Raw genomic sequence first — 11,649 nt, 5'->3', positions numbered from 1 at the left:
GAACAAAAAGCCAGATAAAGTGATTTATTTCATGACACTGACTTTGAATAGTCTGGTGTTTGGATTAGAGTGCAAACATCTCCATCATTACAAAAGCTCTAAGCAGGATCCCCACCATTTATTTGTGAATGAGCATGCTGTGGTGGCTTCAGTGACGCATGGGTCAGCTCAATAGCTACCATCTTTTATCAAAATGCTTCACTGGAAGAGACAAAGGTAGAGAACAACATGAGAAGCAAACACAAAGATGTCTCCTTGTTTAGTAAACAGGCAAAGAACTATTTTCTCAGTGTGCTTTCTACATGCTCACAAATGCCTAACATTCTTCTTTATGTTCTTCCTTTATGTTTCTCTCAGTATCTGTCTCTAACAGTTTTTGGCTTATTTTTAATTTTTACAATAAATTCACACCATACAGTTAAGCAACCTTTCATTATTTAATAAAATGATACTCATGTGAAGATGATAGTCTCATGATTTTTGTAGTGGAAGCTCATTGTACTGAACCTGAGATGCTGAGACGCTGCTTTAATAAGCATGACAGAAATACAGAAGTCTTAAGTTTTAAAAAGGACATTTTCTTAGAATACACCATTCTTTACAGATTTTGTGGGATATGCACTGGTCAGGGACTTTGATTAATAAACAATTCTGATGCTCATTTAAAACATACTATTACTAGACACTGGTTTAACAATGAAGTCAATCATCATTGATGAAAATCCTTAAATATATAAATATTTTGCTGTTCGGAAGTTAAAAAAGGTTATTTGTCTGATTCAGAGAGACCTTCAACTGCAGCATTTTGGTTTGTTTCCTACCTGTCCACACAAAGTCTGGTTTAAAAAAATTCTGTTTGTGTTTGGATTTCAAACAAGAAAGACATAGGTTTAAAATTTCCTTGTGAAACCAAATAACCCCACTCTTTATAGACACAGTGATTGTGCTATATAATGAGCTGATAGTGAAGATACACACATCAGCTTTTAACTTTTGACCCTGCCAGAAGCTTGTTTTAAAAAGACATCGTAGTGTCTGATTATCCACTTGTATTGCATACTCCATCACAGGTGAAAGTGGGGTCCAACATTTCTTTGTCAACCACTCAAAGACAGCATCAAAATGATTTCTCCAACGCCAGTGGAAGTGAACTCAGGTCACATGCTAAAGCAATGCGATGTATAGTAAAAAGTGGCAATGAACGGGAATAACTCAAGCGCTGAATCATTGTTGATACTTTAACAGTTGAGTCACTTTAGGTACTTACAGTAAAAGAATACATTGCATAATGCTGTTTTCAACATCAGGCTTATGAAAGGTTTGCCACCGAAATGGTTGACACCACATCAAGTACTGATCACAAACAGTTCTCACAAATGTACTTAAAAAGCTTAAAAATATTTTTAAGTTTATGTGTGAAAATTACAGAGAATTTTCTGACATTGCTATCCCTTTGTATTTATATTGTTCCCTCCAGAGGCTGGGTAAGGAATTTGCAGTTATAGTTACTGAAAGTGTCTTAAGTTGAATCAAACCAAGCACCAAAACACATTGGTTTAAACCTGTGTGTTACAAACAGAGGAGATTTTAATACTAGTAATTTAAGTTTATTGCCAGTAAAATGACAAAACATCAAAGAGTTAGGGCAGACATGATACAGTCACTTCAGAATTTATTATTCAGATCTGTTCACATTTTGCACACTTTATTGTGCTACAGATTTAATGTTAACTGATAAAATTGCCAGTTTCACCATCGGTCACCACGTAATAACCCATCATGACAAAGTGAAAACATGTTTGTAGAGTCCCATCTCCTCATCTCATCTCATTTTCTATACCGCCTAGTTCCTAACGGGGGGGGGGGGGGGTTCGGGGGGGGTGTCTGCCAACACGGAGACAACACCACACCACCACCACACAACACAACCACACACACACACACACACACACACACACACATTCACTCCTACGGGCAATTTAGAGACACCAATAAACCTAAGCTGCACGTCTTTGGACAGTGGGAGGAAGCCAGAGTACCCGGAGAGATGTTTGTAGAATTGTATTTGCAAATTTAATACAAATCAGAAAGTGAAATCTGTCATTCACAAAAGTATTGAAATCATTTGCTGTGGCACTCCAGTTTAGAAAGACACATCCTTGTATATTATATAAGGTCCCACAATTGATTCTGCATGTCATGACAAAACCAAGACATGAAGCCTGAAGAACTGTCTGGAGACCACTGTGATAAAACCATAGTGAGGTATAGATGAGGTCACGTGTGTAAAACCATTTCTAAAGCTGTGAGTGTTCCCAGGAGCACACATAACTGTGAAATAAGAAAACTTTGAGTATAAGGCATATGACACAGCATCATGTTGTGGATGTGCTTCTCAGCAGCAGAGGCAGGCATACTGGTCAGAGCTGAAGGAAGGATGAATGCAGCTAAACAGAAAGGTCCTGAGAGAAAACCTGTGCACACAACCCAAAGCACACAGAACTTCAGAACAAGTGTCTGACTGTCCTTGAGTGGCCCAGCCCAAGTCCAGACTTAAACCCCCAAAAACATCTGTGGAGAGATCTGATGATGGCTGTTCACAGACACTTCCCATCCAGTCCGACAGAGCTTGTGAGGAACTACCAGGAAGAATGGCATAAACTGCCTGAATCCAGATGTGCAAAGCCTTAGGCGACTTACCCAAGAAGACAGTTGAATTGATGTCAAAACTTCTACAAGGTTCAGAATAATACCTTTGGAAATGAGAGATTTTAGTTTTTCTGTTTTAATTGTTTTGCAAAAATTTCTTAAAACATGTTTTTACTTTGTCACTATGGGTTACACCAAAGTGTGCATAAAGTGAAGCCAGTGGTAAATTATTGTATTGTGTTTTAGAAAAAAACCAAAATTTCCCATTAGTCCTGAAGGCAGCACAGATCTCCCACACTGGAACAAACCAAACGCATGACTTAATTAGTTTACCGATAACTTCGGTGAATGGCTAGTTTTTTCTGCTTTGTTTTGGTGTCTTCATTTATAAATGTAGCTATGGTACTTACAGTAATTTCAGCTACTGCAGGCAAAATCTGCTGGTAAATTGCTAACTGTTAAATGTAAGGAACTGAACACCTTTCCCTGGTGTATTAGGGCCTTGAATTCCAACATGATGTTGTCGCTGTGTGGACTAACTCCAAGTAGGTTAGTTATGTTATGAAATTGCATGGTAACTCCACACTTAAACACGCTTAATGCTGCATAGGTTGTGGTAAAAAAGCACAATTAATCTGACATTAATGATGGCCACATATACCAATAATTTATTCCAGTTCCCCGGTATTTTACACTTTGACAAACTGCCATGTTGTGCTTAGACAGGGTACAGAGCCACAATTAATGATGTCAGGTGTGCCTGTAAAATATGTTGTGAAAGAGTTGTGATGTTGTTGAGACACCCGAGAGGCGGAGAGGTTTGTTTCTAATTTTGTGTATACAATCAGCAGGTGAAGTGGGCAAACAAACAAACACTGCTTTAAATAAGCTACATGTTTTCTATTTGTATGCGGTGACAAAATGACATTATAAAAGCTACAGAGTGCAAAGACATTTTGATGTTATTACTGGAGATACCTTACAAGTATCTGCAGCTGCATTGGTTTGTGAGTGTTTTTCATAGAAATAAGCAGGGACTCAGAACTGGCTGTCCCCTGGTTGGGTTTGGCATGGGTTAAGGTTAGCAGGCAGACATTTTGATATTGTAAAAGAGGCTGGAGAAGGAGAGTTAGAGAGACTGATTTGTCCTTTTGGTCAGCAAAAGGCTGCTTTATTTTTATGCAGGGGCAACAGCTCTAGCAGAACACACAGAACATTCTAGCTAACAACCCCTCTGACAACCTAAACTAAATATGTCCCACACCCAATGGGCATTATGGGGGATCCCACCGACAACCTGAACTAAATATGTCCCACGCCCAATGGGCATTATGGGGGATCCCACCAAGTGCTCCCCTGCTGAGCATTCTGGGGGATACTGCCAAGTGTCTGTCTGTCTCTCTGCCCACCAACACTACACAGCCCCCACATGGCTGGTTAACTGTTCTCACTAACTCACAGTCATAACAAGTCCCTCAAGTGTTGCGGCACCCTGTGCTGGTGCTGAGGCCACCCTGTGGGTCCCTGGCCAGTCAGTGGCTGGCTCCCAGTGTGTGTTTTCCCCCCTCTGGTGGAGCTAGGAACCTGTGTGATGCAAACTGGTAAATGTACAGCACCACTTCCTGGCCCTGTTTTTTCTCGACCATGACAACAGGTGCCGCTCAGGAGTTACTAGATGGCTCAGTGATGCCTACCTCCACCATCTCTCTAATATTCTTCTCTACTGCAGCTAGTTTGGTGAGTGGCATGTGCCACGGGTGGAGGCAGATGGGGTGCACATTGCTGGTGTCAGTGTCATGTTGCACCTGGTTGATGTGCGGGCAGTCCTCTTCCTTGCTTGCAAAGATGTCCACAGACTCCTCCAGCAGTCTATGGCCCACCTCCAAGCCCTTGCAGTTCCTCTTGAACAGCTTGTCAACTGCTTGCCTGATCTCAGTAGACACCTCCTTGGCTGGTGGTGACATGGCTGGCCCCTCTGGTGGAAGGCAATGACCCCTAGGCTGGCCCTCAGCTGGTGGCGATGGCCTCTCGGCTGTCAGCCCATCAGTTGGTGGCAGTGACCCCCTCAGCTGGCTTTTGGCTAGTGGTGGTGTAGCAGTAGCCCACTGCAGTCCCTCCCCACTGGCATCATGGAAAGCCACTCTGTCCACACTCGGGTAAAGCGTCGCTCCTGACACACCTACTGTGGCTCCCCTTTCTGCCAGAAGGTTGAAGCCGATGATACATGGGCCTTGGGTGTTGGACAACCATGTTGACTATAGTCATTTTAAGAGTCCCATGCCCTTTCATCTTTGTGCTCTCTCCAGTCACTGTGGTGGTGCAGAGCTGGGTAGCTTTCCAGCCCCATGGCCAGACTGGGAGATGGTGGACCTCATATCCTCTAGGGTCCTACACCAGGTACCGTGCAGTTCAAAGTCCACATATAGTCCATGTTCCTGGCCCAGACAGCCAAGCTTCAGCTGTGTCATGGTGAGGGTGGATGAATTGTCATGGGATGGTGATTATCTCCTGGTGCTGCTCTGGCCTAGTTTGACTGGGGCTTGAGTGCAGGGCTCCGTGCTGTGGGCATTGGGCAGCAGCATGTGGCATGGTCATTCCCACTGCGGTGGTAGCAGCCTCCTTGTCTTGCTCAGCAGTTCTTCCGGTCTGCCATGATGGGGGTGTAATATTTCGGTGGGCATCCTCCTCCTCGCTGGTCCCCTCATGGTCCATCTGCCATACTTGGTGCCTCAGCTTGGGGCAGCACAGCACATGCTCAAGCCACTTTGCCTTGACCATGGCCACTGTCGGTTTGGGTGGCAGGCAGACACGGAGATGCTCATGGGGTTGCTCTGGCTGACGTCCCCAGACTAAAGCATGGAGAGGGAACTCTTCCAGGGTTGAGTTGTCAGCGGTTGGATACCCACGTCAGGCATAGCGGTGAATGTCGGCAGCATAGGTGCCCAGGCTTTCCCCATTCTTGCGCCATCGGTTGGCTAGCTTGGCCCTGGCATCACCAGTGTAGTGTAGGTCTGCAGGGCTTTGCCCTCCAGGAAGATCACAGTAGGCCAGCTGTTTCCTTGGTCAACCAAGCATTTGCCTGCTCTGCTGTCCAGAGTAGGGCTCCAGAGGTTCGTCCCCAGAAGCCTGTCCCCACCTTACCATGGCAACTTCACCACATCTCTCCTGTCAGCCCTCTGCTCCATGCTACGGCCCCCTGGGCGGTTCGCCTGTGGCTTGAGGCCAGGTTGTGTTCCCACCGAGGCGGTAGAGGCACCAGCTTTGGAGTGGGTTTCTTCTTTAATCTTTCTAGTAGCAAAAACCCCAGCTTCGACTCGTGTCTCTTCCTTAATTTTCCAGCTTTGTAACTGTGCAATAAGTCCTCCTAACTCTTGCAGCAGCATCGCTAACTAGCCCACTTCTGGATGCAATGGACTGATGAAGGAGAGTCAGAGATGCTGATTTGTCATTTTTTGTCAGCAAAAGGCTGCTTTATTTTTATGGAGGGGCAACAGCAACAACTTCAACAGAACACTGTAGCTAACAACCCTGCCAACCTGAACTAAATATGTTCCACACCCAATGGGCATTCAAGGGGATCCCACCAAGTGTCTCTCTCTCTCTCTGCCCCCCAACACTACAACATATTCCTTGTCCAACATACTTCACTTGTCGTGTGCATTTTCTCGTCAACTGAAAAATTATCCCCCCAAAAAAGACAGTGTGCAATTTATTATTTTATGCTGAAGAGATGGAGGTGACATAGTTGTGTTAATGCACAAACTACACTATTAAAACGCAAGGCTCTGTGGTGGTACCAATTAACCATTACTGCCTTATCCACTGCCATTTTATGAAATGATATTTACAGTGGCAGCCTAATTATGTTTTCAGGGATATCCAAAATGATTATTTTTAATGCCTACTTTAAACCCTGTCTTGAGATATGGCTTGATGTCTCCTAATTTTGTTATTACAAATGGATTTGTTATTAATGAACCTTCACATTCTAATCATTACAACACTAAGCTTCTTTCTTTACTAGGGATTTTCTTTTTATATTTTGTTTTTTTAGAATATCTCTCTTTCTTTGTCGTGCCCTCAAATTCCTGCTCTTGTTTGTTTCTTGTCCTCGGTGTAAGTATTCCAATTGAAGTAACTTAATTTAAATTTAATTTCACAATTTTCAGTTGTGGTGACATGGATGGATGGGTGTGTGGGAAATAGTTAGAAACAAGTTGTTATCCTGGATTTAAACATGTTTTCATTTTGTCAAAATTTTCCACCATTGTGCTAATACAGAAAAGACTAATTAGTACATTGTCTGTGTTGGTGTTTGGCCTGTTTATTCTTGTTCACTATTATTTTCCTATTGTGTAAAACATTTTTGAGAAGAAGCATTCTGTTAGCATTCTCTAATATGAAGATTTTGGCTGAAATGAATAGTAAATACATTAAAAATGCCTCTTTATTCAATTAGATGAATTGTGTGCTTACAGAGATGTCACTTTAAGCATCTGTGATAGATGGAGGCTCCAATCTGTGCTGGAAAAACAAAACACAATGTGAGGTGGCCATATAGTCAGTGTTGTTTTGACAAGAATGTATGATCGTTATACGCAGGATACCTACCAGTGTTATATATGTAAATGCTCAAGTTCAAACTTAAAAACATCCACCTATAGGAACCACCAGAGAGCTATGCATTGAAATTCTTATACCAAGGCACTCCCTACTGACATACCACATATCCAAAGTTAAAATTATAGTAGTAGTATAGTATAAAAAATGTCATTCCTCTTTTCAATTGAAGTAACACATCTTGTTGAATGCACATTTCAAAACATTTTGTTTTACTCTACTGTACTTCTTGTGATTATTTGATTGATTTATTTTGTCTTTGTCAATACTAGATAGTGCTATACCACAGAAGTCATTTATTATGGAGTTTGTGTCATAATGTATAGGTATTTTGTCAAGAATTGCTGATTATGCTGTGTCAAATATAGGGTTAACAGTTTGCAAAACAAGAAACCAGAGAAGGTGTTTCGCTGAGGCTTTTTCATGAATCCTGCCATCAAGAGAAGAGGATGAAAATCATGACTAAACACTTGTTACAAGACAAAAGCAAATGGCTCAAATTTTGATCCCCACCCCAGATCCATTCCAAACCTCTAAATAGCAATGCTTTTCTTGGTGTTTTATTTACACTTTGGTTTCTCCACGTGGGGGATTTCCTCTCAGTGTGGGACTATGTTTTGTGGCACCAGAAAAAGATAATTCCACGAGTCTTTTCTGTGCCTCTAAGGTCCAAAATGTACACTAGTAGAATGCCTGCTCTTACACGATTAACTCATTCCACACCTAAAATCACTCAGAACATGGGGAAAGCATGCTTTCTTACCTTGTATTTTCTTTTAACTTTAGCAAGAAAGATGCATCCTCCTCCAGCAACTTGTGGAAGATGCTCATTTCCATATGGCAACACCTGAATTTGGCACATATTCTGTTTTTCCTTCCTTCTTCTGAATATGTGTGGATGTGTTGTTCACTCAGGAGTTACTTCAGCTAATAAGTAAGAAGGTGACAGGCAGCCATTTCTCTCCTTTTGTTCCCTTCTTCTAGGGTAATTACAAATAGAGACCTTGATGGATATTAAAAAGACTTTCACTTACTGATGCTCTTAATAAATTGAGGCAGACATTCTGAAGGCAATGCGACAAAAGCAACAATAAATTTTTAACATGAAAAAAAATCGACACCCCCATGATGGAGCTGATTAGTGTGTCTCCCCATTGATCTGTGTATTCTTTATGCTCTGTGAAGTTTCCCCCTCTTCCTTTTCGCTCGTTGCTGCACTTAAAGTACATTATGTTCAATCCCCTGTGTCTGAGAAAGTTATATGCTGAGGAGGGAGAGTTAAGGTAATAAAGTCTTTTATTCTAGTGTTGTCTTGCACAAATAGTCACCTCATTAATGATTTTCTGCTGCTCTCATACTGTGCAATATATTGACTGCTGTGTTGATAAAGGCTTATTCTTTGATTCACTTGGCTATAGAGTCATGTTTCTTTGTCAAGAGGCAGTCAATTTGACACTTGAGTCTGGTGAATTGTGAATATTTAATATTTTTTTGATTTATGCTTTTGATATAACCAACTAAAGCAACAGCTGTTTCCTTATAAGCTAGGCGCAATGGGACTAAACACCATCTAGGCCTAAACCGTACACTGTCTGTAGTGGTACTTATATATAGGGCTTAGTATCATTGCAAAATTTTTAATACTGATACCTTGACTTTGATATGGCTCCTAAACAATACTTTTTTAACACCAATTTTATAAAGTCAATGTTAACAAATAAAAATATACATAGATTACAGATTTTGCCACTTAACATTAATTTTATTGTTCAATTCCTTGGCATTTTTTGTGCACTCAAAGCAGTTTTATAACATAAGTCAACTTTTTTATAACAACCTTAAATTCTGTTGATATTAACATTAATAAATAAAAATGGAAAAAAAAGATTTTTGATACTCAGTAGTATTGAAGTAATTTGATCAATGCCATAAAAGTATCAAAGTTTGATATCTAGTTCTACTTGTATATGCATCTCTATAATTAATATATTAATATACGTACAGTATCGCTACAGTGGCCGAGCAGCATCAGTTAGAAACCCATTGGTTTGTCACTTGAGATCTTCAGTCTTGAATCTCTTGGAGTTTGTGTGTAATACTTGTATGCATAGATTAATGTGCAGGTTTCCACACATAATCAAAAAGGTCAGAGAGTCAGGTGATGTGGAGATGTCTCCGCACTACAGAACCATCTCAACCAACACAAATTCATATTTTATGATAAGGATTATTAACCTTTTGCTTGACTTACTGTATTTGCCTTATAAGTGGGGAAATTAGTCAGAAAATCCGTTTTTCATATTAGGTTATTTTGTATGTGTCTTCTGATTGTCAAACGTTCTGTAGAATTGAGCAAAGTTGTCTTTCTCTAGTTTGTAGTAACTGTTGGTCATAGTGGACTTTCAGAATAGATTATATGGGAGCCTGACAGGAAACACAGTACAGGTGGTGTGTGTGAAGTGTTGGACAATATCCAGTGAGTGAGATTTACATCATTAATAGAGGCTAAATAGTGACAATAGTCTGAAACATGAAAACTGCTTGGTAAAGCATGAAGCATGTCAAAATAGAAGCTTTACTTGTGTGTAACGAACTTAAGAGCAACATTTAAAAACTGTGTAAACACTAGAGATAAATGTGCAGTGAAACTGAAAGGGAAAAGGAATTTTGTTTTGTGTTTTGCTAATTCTTGTTTTTATTTCTGAGTTGGGCTGTTTTCTTATCTACTAGGCTTAGTTTCTTATTATTTGCCACAGTCGTAGAAATATGCTACTTACTACTTGCTCCCAGTCTTCTCAGAGGACGAGATATTTCATATTTGACTAAAACCAAAATCTTTGTTTCTTTGTCCCTTTCTGAGACTGTTACTGTTGTCAGTATAATTCATTATAGTTTATTTTGTATATTTAAATTTTAAATTAATGTTTCAAGTGGTGTTTTTAATTTTTTGCAACAAAAAGTCTTGAATTGTTAAGGACACATAAATTTAAGTGTGTTGCTATGATGCTTGTTCAAATCATAAACACTGTAAAGGCCTATGTGCCAGCAGTTTGTAGTATGAAAGGACTGTACACGCTTCCTTTTCATTTAGCAGGTGGACCAGCATAGGTTACAGTACATTTATTAAACAAAGCTGCTTTTTCACTTTTGGAGCAGCCACTAATACAGAAATAACAGAGAGGTTAACTCAGTGTATCCTGACATCTACCTTTCATATTTTACCACACTTAACCCTGTAAGGCAGTTTTCAGGTAGCACACCGAGTTTTTGATTTTGGAACATAAATTTATCACTGTTGATCTTATACTGCATATGGCTACTATGTTTTGCCCTGTGATACAAGCCTTTAGCCAACATGGGACAAGTGGTGCCAATAGTGTCAAGTGGTTAGATCTGCATTATCTTTCTACAGAGAGAACACAGTGCCAAAAGTGCACAAACAATATGCCTCTGGCTTGGGTATATTAGGCAGCAAGTGGACATTCAGTCCTCAAAGTTTATGTGTTGGAAGCAGGAAAAATAGGCAAGTGTAAGGATCTGAGTGACTTTGACAAGGATCAAACTGTGATGGTGAGATGACTGGGTCAGAGCATCTCCCACACTACAGGTCTTGGTGGGTGTTGTTGGTCTGTAGTGGTTAGTACCTACCAACAGTGTCTAAGGAAGGACAAATGGTGAACTGGAGACAGGGTCATGGACGCCCACGGCTCACTGATGACGAGGTTTACCTACTATAGATTAAACTTTTAACTTCTTTTGTACTTTTCAAAAGATTAAAATTGATTTGAATCTTTGTTAAAATGGTTGAAAATGATAAATACTGTACACTGGTCTCTATGAAGAGAAACAGGAGCTGTAGTGGTGATATCACACCTAGAGTGGTGAGGCTGTTGGATTGGTCTAAAAAATTCTAACTCGTCCTCACGACCTGTTATGGTTCGTCCCCCTCGCCAGGAGGGTGAGGGAGAACTAGGGGTAGGACTCAAGATGGCTGACCCAGGTGCTAGTACAAAACAAGAGGTTTAATGTAAAACAACACAACAACATAACAGTCCATAATACATGCAAACGAAGGGGAGTGATGACGACGGAGACCAGGCCGAACAGGTGCACACATAAACGAACGGTAGGAAACAGGGTAAGTATTGTCCATAGCAAGTAGCAAAGCTGCGGAGACGAATCAAAACTATGTGGTGTAGTGGGAATAGAGTATGTAGTGTGAGAGGAGTCAAGCCGAAACGCACAGAGTCTGTCAGCGTAGCATTCCAATCGCACATACATAAAACGGCGCTGTGTGGGCACGAAGAAGGTTAATGTGTGTGTGTAGTGTAGCGCCTATGTAGTGTGAATAGAGTCAAGCCAAAACGCACAGAGACTGTC

General features: G+C 40.8%; 1 protein-coding gene across 4 annotated transcripts in view; it reads left to right on the top strand.

Annotated features, from left to right (window-relative positions):
- Positions 1 to 11,649, top strand: part of LOC109958184 (CUB and sushi domain-containing protein 3-like) — a 229,504-nt gene that overhangs the window by 15,395 nt on the left and 202,460 nt on the right. The gene's annotated exons all lie outside the window — the stretch shown is intronic.

Source organism: Monopterus albus, unplaced genomic scaffold (assembly GCF_001952655.1).
Source record: "Monopterus albus unplaced genomic scaffold, M_albus_1.0 scaffold31.1, whole genome shotgun sequence".
NCBI classification, from domain to species: Eukaryota; Metazoa; Chordata; class Actinopteri; order Synbranchiformes; family Synbranchidae; genus Monopterus; species Monopterus albus.
The sequence above is the reverse complement of the archived record's forward strand: the minus strand, read 5'-3'. Positions and strand labels throughout refer to the sequence as shown.